General features: G+C 43.1%; 2 protein-coding genes across 13 annotated transcripts in view; one reads left to right on the top strand and one right to left on the bottom strand.

The window, feature by feature from the left end:
* cenpp (centromere protein P) overlaps nucleotides 1–14,517 on the top strand; it is a 353,297-nt gene that overhangs the window by 257,554 nt on the left and 81,226 nt on the right. The window lies entirely within an intron of this gene.
* The window catches only part of ecm2 (extracellular matrix protein 2, female organ and adipocyte specific), a 77,997-nt gene continuing 71,243 nt past the window's right edge, over nucleotides 7,764–14,517 (bottom strand). For 4 of the 6 annotated variants that reach the window (XR_011962015.1, XR_011962013.1, XR_011962014.1 and 1 more), the window contains 2 exons: nucleotides 9,249–14,000; nucleotides 7,766–9,151 (listed from right to left, as the gene is read on the bottom strand). The gene's annotated coding sequence lies outside the window, so the exon portion shown is untranslated. Of the gene's footprint in view, nucleotides 14,001–14,517 lie in introns of all 6 variants that reach the window. The other 2 variants (XR_011962017.1, XM_072582114.1) reach the window with 2 other exon arrangements.

Below are 14,517 nucleotides of genomic sequence, written 5' to 3'. Positions count from 1 at the left end.
AGAGTGGGTCTTGGAGCACTCTAAGAGAATATTGGAATAGCTTTACATTGATCTTTAATAGAGTGGTCCTTATTCCCATGTACGAAGCACAAGCCATGCCACAGAAATACAGTAAGAAATTGTAATTATGGAAAAATTATGGTATTTGTATCATTGACATTAATGGGTGAGGTGCTGGAAGATTGGAGGTTGGCTAATTTGGTGCCATTATTTAAAAAAGGCTCTAAAGAAAAGCCAAGGAACTATAAACTGGTGAGCCTTAAGTCAATGGTGGATAATTTGTTGGAGGGGTTTCTGAGGGATAAGATTTACATGCATTTGGAAAGGCAAGGAAAGCAAGGTCAGCATGGTTTTGTGCGTGGGAAGTGGTGTCTCATTAACTTGAGTTTTTCAAAGACGTTACAAAGGTTGAAGAAGGCTGAGCAGTAGATGTTGTCAAAATGGACTTCAACAAAGTGTTTGACAAGATTCCAGATGGTAGACTGGTTAGAAAGGTTAGATCACATGGGGTCCAGGGGACCTAGTAAATTGGATACAAAATTGGTCAGAAGACAGGTGATGAGAATGGTGATAAAGAGTTGCTTTTCAGACTGGAGGCCCATGTCACAGGATTCGGTGGTGGGTCCAATGCTTTTCATCTGTATGAATGATTTGAATGTGAATATAGGAATGTTGTAGATTACACCAAATTAGATGGTATAGTGGACAGTGAAGGTTATCTTAGAGTGCAATGGGACCTTGATCAGGTGCGCCAGGGAGTAGCAGATAAAGTTTAATTTAGATAAATGTGAGGTATTGCATTTCGGTAAGGCAAATCAAGGCAGGACTTATACAGTTAATGGTCAGACCCTGGGGAGTGTTGCCAAGAAAAGAGACCTGGGGTGCAGGTGCATAGTTCCTTGAAAGTAGAGTTGCTAGTATACAGAGTGGTAAAGAAGGCATTTGGCACACTTGCCTTCATTGGCCATAACACTGAGTATAGGAGTTGTGATATCATGTTGCGGCTGTACAGGACATTGGTGAGACTGTTTTTAGAATATTGTGTACAATTCTGGAAGGATGTTAAACTTGAGAGGGTGCAGAAATGATTTATCAGGGAGTTGCCAAGACTGGATGGTTTGAATTATAGGGAGAAACAGAATAGACTCGAGCTTTTTCCCTGGAATGTGAGGTCACCTTATAGAAGTTTATAAAATCAGGTGGAGCATGGATAGGGTGAATAGCCAAGATCTTTTTCCCCAGGGAATGGGAGTCCAAAACTAGAGGGCATAGGTTTAAGGTGAGAGGGGAAAGATTAAAAAAGGACCTGAGGGGCAACCTTTTCACGCAGAGGGTGCTGCATACATGGAATGTGCTAACAGAGTCATTGGTGGAGACAGTATAATTACAACATTGAAAAGGCATCTGAATGGGTGTATGAATAGGAAGAGGTTAGAGGAATATGGGCCAAATGCTAGAAAATGGGACTAGATCAGATGGGATGCCTGGTCCACCCAGATGTATTGGACCAAAGGGTTTATTTCCTTCCTGTATTATTCAGTGTGCCAGCTGTCACTGCCTGTGGAGCATACCCCGTGTTGGCGACTGCTAGCCAAGTTGGAAGCTCAGAGCAGTGAGCTGAAGGCACTAGGTACCAACTCCAACATGGAAATGGGGAATGTAAGTTTCTTGCATGACAGAACAGAAAACATAGTAAATGAGGCAAGGGTATGAACTAATGAAATGTAAAAGCATGCAAATAGAGCTAATGCGACTCACTTGTTAGAATCTAATCTTGTTGTTCAAACCTTGCACAGATGAGTTCGGTGGGGCAGGAGCAGGCTGAGACAATGGGTCGGCCGGGGCAGTCAGGTTTGTGGATTTTGGGCAGGAGGTAGAAACAGGCGGTGCGGGGTTGTGGGACTATGAGGTTGGAGGCGGTGGATGGGAGATCCCCTGAGGTGATGAGGTTATGGATGGTCTGGGAGATGATGGTTTGGTGGTGGGAGGGTGGGGTCATGGTCAAGGGGGCAGTAGGAGGAGGTGTCCGTGAGCTGGCGTTTAGCCTCAGCGGTGTAAAGGTCGGTGCGCCAAACTACTACCGCGCCTCCCTTGTCTGCCGGTTTGATAGTGAGGTTGGGGTTGGAACGGAGAGAGTGGAGGGCTGCACGTTCCGAGGGTGAGAGGTTGGAGTGGGTGAGAGGAGTGGAGAAGTTGAGGCGGTCCAACGTCACATTTCCAACGCCCCTCCCCCAAGTCCCTCCTCCCTACCTTTTATCTTAGCCTGCTGGACACACTTTCGTCATTCCTGAAGAAGGGCTTATGCCCGAAACGTCGATTCTCCTGTTCCTTGGATGCTGCCTGATCTGCTGCACTTTTCCAGCAACACATTTTCAGCTCAGATCTCCAGCATCTGCAGTCCTCACTTTCTCCCCTTAATATTAGTTAGGTTAATTTTGGTTTCACTCGCGAACTACTGTATTCCACACTGTGGTCGAATCTAAATTGGTTGACTTAACGTGAACATTGTTATTTTGTATTCCTATAGAAATTACTACATGCAGTGCTACCCACATTTGATGGGATGGGTTTTCTTTTGACTGATCTCTCTGTTTTACCCTATTCTGGCAGAAAGCTGCAAGTTTAATTTCATAATCTGAACTGTCATTCCACTTCAATTCCTCATGCAAGCTATGTATTTGGACGTGTGTTTGAGAGGAGATCTTAAGCTAAAGCCATGTCTGCCTGTAATACTTATTGAGGTGGAAATTGAGGGGCCTCAAGACATTACTGGAATAGCATGTGGGCGGCACAGTGGTTAGCACTGCTGCCTCACAGCGCCAGAGACCCGGTTCAATTCCCGCCTCAGGCGACTGACTGTGTGGAGTTTGCACATTCTCCCCGTGTCTGCGTGGGTTTCCTCCGGATGCTCCGGTTTCCTCCGGATGCTCCGGTTTCCTCCCACAGTCCAAAGATGTGCAGGTCAGGTGAATTGGCCATGCTAAATTGTCCGTAGTGTTAGGTAAGGAGTAAATGTAGGGGTATGGGTGGTTTGTGCTTCAGGTTGGTGTATACTTGTTGGACCGAAGGGCCTGTTTCCACAATGTAAAGTAATCTAATCTAATCTGATCATGCTGTCTCTCATGTCCTTCCTCAGTTTTCTCTTTCTATCACTGCTATCAAAAAAAAAGTTTGTTTATACATGATTACTAACCAGGTTGCATGGATGTCTTGGTGGCCAGACCATGACAGGGCTAGCCAAATAAATACAGTAGCTTACAAGAGCTGGTCAGAGGCTGGGAATTTTGTGCTGAATGACCTGTACAAACTAGACCATTGTTGTCTTGAGCTTTGTCCACCTCACTGGAAAATCATGACTATTCTGATTATTCTATATTCTATATTCCTGCCTGTCCCCAATACCCTTTCACCCCTTTGCTTATCAAGAATTCACATACTCCTATCTTAAAAAGATTCAAAAATATTCTACTTCCTTTTGAGGAAGAGAGTCCCAAAGAGTGTCAAGTAAACATTTCTCTGCATTTCCTTTTTAAGTGGGTGAACCTTTGTTTTAAAACAATCACATCAAATTATAGATTTTCTTACAGGATGGAGGATCGTTTTAATATCCATCATGTCACATCCCTCAGGATATTATTTTTCAATTAAGTCTCAGCAGAGATAGCAGCACAGGAGTATACAGTCAGGAGGGAGGTGGTCTAGGTGTACTCAATATTGACTCTGGACCCCCTGACTTCGCATGGCATCAAATCAAATATGGGCAAGGAAACCTCCCGCATATGACCGTGTATGGCTTTATATTGAACAGCAATGAGGATGTTACTCTGAGTGGAGGACTTCCACCACCAAGAGTGGCTCGGCAGCATCATTATTGACCAAGGACATAGCTGGTAGGCTGGCTCTACACAAGGTAGTAAGGGAACCAAAAGGAGGGAAGACTATATTTGACTTTGAGAATAATTATTCATCTGTCTGCCACAGGTGCATCTGTCTCTTAGCAGTATCAGCAAGAGAAATGGCCACACAGTCCTTGATGAGAGAAGTACCATCTTGACATTGAAAATACCCTCCACAATTTTGTTTGACACTATCACCATGCTGAATGAAATAAACTTTGAACAGATCTAGCATCTCAAGGCTGTAGATCCATGAAGCAGTATGGGCCATCAAAATTAAACATAAAGCCAATCTGTAATCTAATTGCCCAGCTTATTCCCCACTCTATCATTACCATCATACCACGGAATCAACCCTGCAGAAGAGTGTTGTTATGAACCAGACCAAATCCCTTTCAGTTGTATTGAGGAGATAGCCTCGACCCTAACTTTTGTTTAAAGACAAGTATATTGTGCTGTATTCCAGCTATAATTTAATTGGTCACACAATTGGCTTTTGGCAAAACTCACTTTATTCTTACACCACAGTTAAAATATGAACAAAAGAAACAGGAATTGGTCTAACTTTAACTCTATTGGAAAACTTCACAGAATTATAGATTATTTAACTGCTAAACAGCAACTGTTACATTATAGTGTTATCTCATAAACAAACCCTTGGCTAAGGCAAATTCAGCAAAATAGATTGCCTCGCATGCAATGAGAGTTCAGGAGGAAAGAGCATCAAGAGAAAATTCTGGCAAAGAGAAAGAGAATTCGTGAATTGCTGGAGAAGGGAGAGATGTATGGCAGTTTCAAAACCCCCACTGCCAAAAGCTAAACCCAGGTTCTGTGGAAGCATGACTTGACCCACTCGTGCCACTTCTATCGTTCCAACCTTTTTGAAAAAACCCAAGACTTCGCAAGCTGTTTACTTTATTGGCTTGGAACAGACTGATCAGCCTCAACCTCCCTTCATGAAATAAAAAGGAAAAACATACCTCTTAAAGCAGTAGTATTGCCCCAGCATACCAATAGTAACACAAGGCATGCCTGCAAATGAGGTGTCATCGGTAAAGTTACAAAACAGATCTACTTGCATGCCAAAGTATATGCAGCAAACAATTCCACAGACAGCTTATTAGATTTAAACTGTGCAGTCCTGTCACATCAAGTCATGAATGGTGGTGAACATTTAAATAACTCACTGGAAGAACACTTCACTAATGAGGAAGCCCTTATATACATAATACCCAGCACATCATTGGAACAGATAAGACTGAAGCATTCACAGTGGAATGCTTCACTGGATGGATGATCCATCTTGGCCTCCCAGCATCATAGCCAACTCAGTTCACTCCACTCCACTCTTGATATATTGATTTTAAGAAACAGTTGGAGGTGGTGGATATTGCAAAGGCTATGGGCCCTGACAACATTCTGGCAATAGTACTGAAGACCTGTCCAGGACCTGCTGAGCTCCGAGCATAGCTATTCCAGTGCCGGTACAACACTGGCGTCTACCCAGCATGTGGAAAATGCCTACATACCTCCTGTACACCAAAAAAAGCAACAAATCCAACACGGCCAATTACCACCCCATCAGTTCTACTTTCCCTTGCGGAAAGCATAATCGGCATTTGCTCAGCAATAACACAGAGATTGAAAGGTTGATTTGGTTTGGCGGTCTGTCTCCATGTCATAACTGTATATTAATCTTAGTTTTCACATATTTATATTAAACCCTTTTGTGACACAGAAGACCTCTTGTTTCATAGGGAATAAACGTGTTTACAAATAGTGCCTGCTGATTGACTGAGTGCAAAGCCCACTGGTAATTGTTATTACAATTCACTATGGAAAAGTCAGCAAAGAAATGATTCGTTGTCTTTTCAATTGATCTTCCATTAACATATGGAAATAAAAGCAGCTGTATTTTCATCGTACATTGAACTGAAGACAGTGCCTAATCTGATTATAGCTGGAAAATTACTGACTGTTGCAATGAAAAACATTTGTCAACTACTGTTAATACATGTACAGAATGAAGTTTGGCAGTTTCTCGTTCGATCTTCATAACTCCATCAGAAACTAACTTGAAAACCTACACTTGTAATGGGCCAATTTGAGAGCTCAACTTTCTATCTTGGTAGTTGGCTTAATCTGTGTTTTCGGCTACAGTAACTCATGCTGAAGAGTTAAACTCTCTTTTTAAACTTCATGTTAAATGGCTCATTTTAAAACATAAGTAGCTATGAAAAAATCCATGAGGGAAAGGTTTCCTTTTGATTTGATTTATAGTTGTTACATGTAGAGTGAAACGTTTTGTTTTGCATACATTACAGGCAGATCATATTGTACAAGAACATACAGAACATAGAGTGTTTAGACAGAGCAAGGCATACAAGTTTACAGCTACACAGGAGGTGCACAAAAGCAAGATCAACATTAGATTTGAAATTAGAGAGGTCCATTCAGCAATCAGGTAATAGTGGGGAAGAAGCCGTTCTTGAACCTGTTGGTATGTGTGTTTAAGCTTCTGTATCTCTGTCTGACGGAAGAGGTTGGAAGTGAGTGTAACCTGGGTGGGAGAGGTCTTTGATGATGTTAGCTGCCTTACCTCAGCAACGAGAAATATAGATGGAATCCATAGATGGGAGGTTGACTTGTGTGGTGGTCTGGGTTGTGTTCACAACTTCTTTTACATTGGGGCATACCAGTTGCTGTACCAAGCCATGATGCACCCAGATAGAATGCTTTCTATGGTACATCTGTAAAAGTCGGTGAGGGTCCTTATGGACATGTTGAATTTCCTAAGCCTTATGAGGAAGAAACAGCGTTGTTGTGCCTTCTTGATCATCACATACATTTGAGAGGACCATCCCATATTCCCAATTCCTTCGCCTCTGCCGCATCTGCTCCCAGGAGGACCAATTCCAATACCGAACAACCCAGGTGGCCTCCTTCTTCAAAGACCGCAATTTCCCCTCAGACGTGGTTGACGATGCTCTCCACTGCATCTCCTCCACTTCCCGCTCCTCCGTCCTTGAATCCCGCCCCTCCAATCGCCACCAGGACAGAACCCCACTGGTCCTTACCTACCACCCCACTAACTTCCAGATACATCGTATCATCCTTCGTCATTTCCGCCACCTCCAAACAGACCCCACCACCAAGGATATATTTCCCTCCCCTCCCCTATCAGCGTTCCAGAAAGACCACTCTCTCCGCGACTCCCTCGTCAGTCCACATCCCCCACCAACCTCCACTCCCGGCACCTTCCCCTGCAACCGCAAGAAATGCAAAACTTGTGCCCACACCTCCCCCCTCACTTCCCTCCAAGGCCCCAAGAGATCCTTCCATATCTGTCACAAATTCACCTGCACCTCCACACACATCATTTACTGCATCCGCTGCACCCGATGTGGCCTCCACTACATTGGGGAGACAGGCCGCCTATTTGCGGAATGTTTCAGCGAACACCTCTGGGACACCCACACCAACTAACCCAACCGCCCTGTGGCTGAACACTTTAACTCCCCCTCCCACTCTGCCAAAGAAATGTAGGTCCTTGGCCTCCTCCATCGCCAGACTATGGCAACACGACGCCTGGAGAAAGAGCGCCTCATCTTCCACCTAGGAATCCTCCAACCACAAGGGATGAATGCAGATTTCTCCAGCTTCCTCATTTCCCCTCCCCCCACCTTATCTCAGTCCCAACCTTCGGACTCAGCACCGCCTTCTTGACCTGCAATCTTCTTCCCGACCTCTCCGCGCCCCCACCCCCTCTCCGGCCTATCACCCTCACCTTAACTTCCTTCCACCTATCACATTCCCAACGCCCCTCCCCCAAGTCCTTCCTCCCTACCTTTTATCTTAGCCTGCTTGGAACACCCTCCTCATTCCTGAAGAAGGGCTTATGCCCGAAACGTCGATTCTCCTGCTCCTTTGATGCTGCCTGACCTGCTGCGCTTTTCCAGCAACACATTTTTCAGCTCTGATCTCCAGCATCTGCAGTCCTCACTTTCTCCCAGATTATTGGTTATCCATCCTCTCCACCTCGTCTCCATTGTTGTGGATAGGGGTGTGTCCTCCTTTCTTCCTGAAGTCAGTGATCAGTTCTTTAGTTTTATTGACATTGAGGAAGAGATTGTTATCGTTGTACCACGACACCAAGTATTCTATCTCCTTCCCGTATTCTGACTAGTCATTGTTTGGTATCAGGCCTCTTTTCAAATTAACCTGCCTGCAACCGAGTGATTGAGTAAAGAAGCAGAGCTTCGTACCTCCTCACCCAGGAACATAACAATTTGGGGTATCTCATTCCATATCATAAAGAATTGGAGACCCTTATCCAGGGACCATTCTGACGAGTACTCAACTTGGAAAAGAAAATGAAAGCATGCTCAGGAAAACACAAATGGACACTATTTCATTGGCTACATTTGAGCCCAACGCAAAGAGAAGAAAAAAAAAGGATCTTTCTCGCTCTCTCATAACTTATATCCTATCAAAAGAATTGCTCAGTGAAATAGCAACTGAGGAAAATGTCATTTCACTGAGTTGTACAAGTTTCACTACTCATGCCGATACAAGACAACAACTAAACAAATGTAGACACTGGATTCAATCTCACAACTAAAGGACTCCATGAACTTGAGACTGCATCTGTTTTTATTGTCCTGTAATCACTTATTTTGTATTCCCAATGGTAACATACCCTAAAGAATTCAGTAGACTTGTAGTCAACACCACATGATTGATCTATTTGCTTCTGATCACAGTTGCCAACCACAAACCAAGTTCTTGCTGAGTATGATGGACACAGTGTAAATCATGAAAATTATTGAACAGCTGTTTCTAAGCTGCATATTGTTTTGGTACATTTTTAATGACATTTGAGAAAACAGAAAAATGTAATATTTTACTCTGTACATCAAAGCCACACATTGATTCCAGGGGTGGTACGGTGGCTCAGTGGTTAGCACTGCTGCCTCACAGTGCCAGGGACACAGGTGTGATTCCAGCCTTGGGCAACTGTCCGCGTGGAGTTTGCACATTCTCCCCGTGTCTGCATGGGTTTCCTCCAAGTGCTCCGGTTTCCTCCCACAGTCCAAAGATGTTCAGATGAGGTGAATTATCCATGTTAAATTGCCTGTAGAGTTAGCTGTATTAGTCAGAGATGAATGTAGGGGAATGGGTCTGGGTGGGTTGCTGTATGGAGGGTCGCTGTGGACTTGTCGGGCCAAAGGGCCTGTTTCCACACTGTAGGGAATCTAAATAAAAATAAAATAAATAAGATATGGAAGTGGAAAATACCGTCAGAGCATGACATAAAACTGATATAAATTCTAGTAATTATATTGAACTTACCACCACAAGAAGATCATCAAACTTAGTGATTTCCCTGTTTGTCTAAAAACTCTGTTGTCTTTCAATAAAGTTGAGACAAAATAAATTGTATTTTGGAAAATTGATTTGAAACTTTCACACAGTGTTAAACAAAAATAAACACTTATTGAAATTGTTATCATAGTAACTCATAGTCTTTTGAAACTGTTTGAACATTACAACAGAGATGGTAGAAGAGCAAACTCTTTCGTTACTTTCACAATTCCATCAATCACAAAATAAATTCACTTATTTTACCCAGTTCCTGATATGGCTAATAGTATACTTTATAATATAGATTAAAAATGTTGGAGCTGGCTGATCTCATTGTGAACGGCAGTGACCACATCTGCTGCAAGTGTTGGTTGCTGGAAGAACTCCGGATCAAAATTGATGATGTGAAATCTGAGCTTCAAACTCTGTGGCACATCCAAGAGGGGGAGAGTTACCTGGACACTTTGTTTCAGGAGGCAGTCACACTTGGTAGATTAAATAATTCAAATTCAAATTCAGTAAGTGAGGCAGGTAGGGGTATTCTGAGTTCAGACATGGAGGAGCTTCAGCTCTTGACCTTGTCCAACAGGTATAAGATTTTTGCTCCCTATGTGGATGAGGAAAAGGGTTATGGACAGGATGAGCCAGCTGACCACGGCACCATGATGCAGAAGGCCATTCAAGAGTGGGGAGCAAAAAGACAAGTAATTGTTATAGGGGATTCTATAATTAGGGGGACAGCTCCTTTGTGAGCTGGATCAGAAATCCCACATGATGTGTTGCCTGCCCAGTGCAGGACATCTCCGACCAGCTTGAAAAAATATTGGAGCAGGAGTGAGAAGATCCAGTTGTTGTGGTTAACGTTGGCACTAACAACATATGCAAGACTAGGAAGGAGGATCATTTGGGAATTATCAAGCACTGGGAAGGAAATTGAAGAACAGGTCCTCAAGAGTCATAATCGCTGGATTACTGATTTCTTATCCCTATGCGAATTACATGCTAATTGGCAGAGGGATAAGAAAATTATGGAAGTACACACATGGCTTAGAGATTGGTGTAGGAAAAAGGGATTCCATTTCATGGGACATTGGAATCAGTTTTGGAACCGGGGTGATCTGTACCGATGGGACCGTCTCCACCTGAACCGATCTGGAACCAGTGTTCTAATCAAAGGGTTAAACAGGGTGGCCACTAGGATTTTAAACTTGTGAGGCGGGGGGAAGGAAAGGGAAAGCAACAGGGAGTATGGAGTCAAGTAGAAAGATAAGCAGCAGGTTAGCGTGTGTGCAGGATTTAAGTTCAAGGCAGACTAGGAATGAAGCAAAAAGGAAGGATAACTGAGGACATATTACTAGAGATGTTGGAAGTCATGAGGATGAGAAAATTAGCATTAAGGAGCTTTACGTGAATGCTCATAGTACTCACAACAAAGTAGATGAATTAACGGCACAAATTGTGAATGATTATGATGTGGTAGGCATCACAGAGATGTGGTTGCAGGGGGTTCAGGACTGGCAGTTAAACATTCAAGGATTTACAACTTCTCGAAAAGACAAGGAGGTGGGCAGAGGGACAGAATTGCCTTGTTAGGTTAAGAATGAAATTAAATCTATGGCACTGAATGACAGAGAGTTAGATGATGTGGAGTCTGTGTGGGAGGAGTTACAGAACCACAAAAGCAAAAAAACCATAATGGGAGTTACATACAGACGTCCTAACAGTGGTCAGGACCAGGGGCGCAAGATGTACCGGGAAATAGATAAGGCATGTCAATAAGGCAAATTCACCGTGATCATGGGGTCTTCAATATACAGGTGGATTGGGTGAATAATGTTGCCGGGGTATCCAAAGAAAGGGAACTCGTGGAATGCTTACAGGATGGCTTGTTGGAACAGCTTGTGATGGAGCCCACAAGGGAGCAGGCTATTCTGGACTTAGTGCTATGTAATGAGCCAGACTTTATATCGACACAGACTTTATAAAAGATCTTAAAGTAAGGGAACACTTAGGACGCAGCAAACATAATGTGGTAGAGGTCAGTCTGCAGTTTGAAAGAGAGAAGGCAAAATGGGTTATAATGGTGTTACAGTGAAACAAAGGTAATTACAGGGATGTGAGAGAAGAACTGATGAAAATTGACAGGAAGCAGAGCCTAGTGGGGAAGACAGTAGAGCAACAATGGCAGGAATTTCTGGGTGTAATTGAGGACACAGTATAGACGTTAATCCCAAATAAAAGAAAGATTATCCAGGGGTGGGGGGAATTAGACAGCCATGACTGACAAAGAAAGTCAGGAAATGTATCAAAGAAAAAGAGAGAGCCTATAAAGTGGGAAATCAGAAGATTTGGAAGACTACAAAAACAGAATATAACACAGAGAGAAATGAGGAAGGAGAGGATCAAATATGAAGGTAAGCCAGCCAGTAATAATAGAAATGGTAGTAAAAGTTTCTTTCAATACATAAGAAACAAACAAGAGGCAAAAGTAGACATTGGACTGCCCCAAATTGATGCAGAAAGGCTAATGATGGGAGATAAGGAAATAGCTGAAGAACTTCATAAGTACTTTGCATCAGTCTTCACAGTGGAAGGCATGAGTAATATCCCAATAATTAAGGAGAGTCAGGGGCAGAGTTGATGATGGTAGCCATTACAAAAGAGAAAGTGCTAAAAGGTCTAAATATTGATAAATCTCTTGGCCCCGATGGGCTACATCCTAGAGTTCTGATGGAGGTGGCTGAGGAAATAGCAGAGGTGTTGGTTGTGGTCTTTCAAAAGTCACTGGAGTCAGGGAAAATCCCAGATGTTTGGAAAATTGCTTTTGTAAACCCCTTGTTCAAGAAAGTATCAAGACAATAGATGTAAAATTCTAGGCCGATTAGCCTAACCTCGGTTGTAGGTAAAATTCTAGAATCCACCATTAAGGATGAGATTTCTAAGTTCTTGAAAGTGCAGGGTCAGATTTGAACAAGTCAGCGTGGATTTAGTAAGGGAAAGTCGAGCCTGACAAGTCTGTTAGAATTCTTTGAAGAGGTAACAAGTAGGTTAGACCAGGAAACCCAGTGGATGGTATCTATCTAGACTTCCAAAAAGCTTTTGATAAGGTGCCTCATGGGAGGGTGCTGAATAAGGTGAGAACCAATGGTGTTTGAGGTGAGCTCCTGGCATGGATTGAGGATTGGCTGCCTGACAGAAGGCAGAGAGTTGGGATAAAAGGTTAGTTTTCAGAATGGCAGCCGTGGTGTGTCGCAGGGTTCAGTGTTGGGCTGCAGCTGTTCACTTTATATGTTAATAATCTGGATGTAGGGACTGGGGGCATTCTGGCGAAGTTTGTGGATGCTGCAAAGTTAGGTGGATAGGCAGGTCGTACTATCTAATCTTGACTCTAATTTCCAGCATCTGCAGTACCCACTTCTAGGCAGGTAGTACTGAGGAGGTGGTGAGGCTGCAGAAAGATTTAGACAGTTTTGGAGAGTGGTCCAGGAAATTGCTGATGAAATTCAACATGAGCAAATGCGAGGTCTTGCATTTTGGAACAAAGAATACAGGCATGGACTATTTTCTAAACGGTGAGAAAATTCATTAAACCGAAGTACAAAGGGATCTGGGAGTGCTCGTCCAGGATTCTCTAAAGGTTGACTTGCAGGCTCAGTCCATGATTAAGAAAGCGAATGTAATGTTGTCATTTGTCTCAAGAGGGTTGGAATATAAGAACAGCGATGTGCTTCAGAGACTTTATAGAAGTTCTAGTTAGGCTCCATTTAGAATACAGTGTCCAATTTTGGGCCCCACACCTCAGGAAGGACATACTGGCACTGGAACATGTCCAGTGGAGATTTACACGGATGATCCCTGGAATGGTAGGCCTAGCATACAATGAACGGCTGAGGATCCTGGTATTGTATTAATTAGAGTTTAGAAGGTTAGGGGAGATCTAATAGAAACTTACGAAAGAATGCATGGCTTAGAAAGAGTGGACGCCGGGAAGTTGTTTCCGTTAGGCGGGGAGACTAGGACCCGTAGGCACAGCCTTAGAATTAGAGGGGTCAATTTAGAACGGAAGTGAGGAGACATTTTCTCAGCCAGAGAGTGGTGGGCCTGTGGGTCTGCCACGGAGTGCAGTGGAGGGCGGGACGTTAAATATCTTCAGGGCAGAGATTGATAAATTCTTGATCTTGCAAGGAATTAAGGGCTACGGGGAGAGTGTGGGTAAGTGTAGTTGAAATACCCATCAGCCATGATTAAATGGAGGAATGGACTCGATGGGCTGAATGGCTGTACTTCCTCTCCTATGTCTTATGGTCTTAAAAAGATCCATTAACTGTGTTTCTTTATTTGCACAAAATTATTGGTTTACTATAAACTAGAACTTGCTCCATGAAGATAAAATGCTGATTGATGCACGCAAATTTTAGTACGGAAATATAAATGTCCACCCTCTCCAAATAAACCAAATCACGCAGACACAAGTGCCTATACACACATGTGTATGTACACATATCAGGCAGAGGTTCATTTTGAGAAAAAACATTTTGGCCAAGAATTGTTTGTCGTTGAAAGACAAAGGTTCTGATGGCTGCCCGTTTGGTTCTGACACATGTAGGCAGGCACCTCTACGACACTTGTCTCTGGGATCTTGGTAGATGCAAAGATGCTTCAGAAACATGTAATTGAGAAGTCTTGCAGTCACTCTACAAGAGGACAGTCAGGTTTCTTACTGGAGTCCCATCATGGGTTCTGTAGGAATAGGAAAGATGAACTGAAATATTAATTTATAATTATTTATGTCATGTTAATGTCTGGAAGAAATTAATACATAATACGGGTGCTTTAGGAGATCGTTTCAATTTTGATAGGATGGGAAGCTGGCAGTAACAGATGGGCCATTCATTAAGCACACACTCCTATAAATGAAAAAAAAGTACCAGGTTGTATATGAACTTACAGAAAAATTTACCAGTCCAAGAAATGACCTAAGCTTCTGGGACGTGTGTGTGTGTGTAGCCCAATCTTGTTACCTTTATAGCCCAAGTTGATCACCTTGTTGGGGGGTGGTGGGAGGGAGGGGGGGTGGCCTGGAATGTTTCCCTTCTTAGGCATACATCTGCCTTGGAAAAATGTCTGAGGATGATATCCAAGTTCTCTAAGTGCTCCTTATTAGTTTTCCCTGTTATTACAATGTCATCTAAGTGAATTGTCATGATTTGGAGGTGCTGGTGTTGAACTGGGGTGTAGAAAGTTAAAAATCACACAA

Source organism: Chiloscyllium punctatum, chromosome 12 (assembly GCF_047496795.1).
Source record: "Chiloscyllium punctatum isolate Juve2018m chromosome 12, sChiPun1.3, whole genome shotgun sequence".
NCBI classification, from domain to species: Eukaryota; Metazoa; Chordata; class Chondrichthyes; order Orectolobiformes; family Hemiscylliidae; genus Chiloscyllium; species Chiloscyllium punctatum.
Note: the sequence above shows the minus strand (reverse complement) of the source record. Positions and strands in the feature narration are given on the sequence as shown.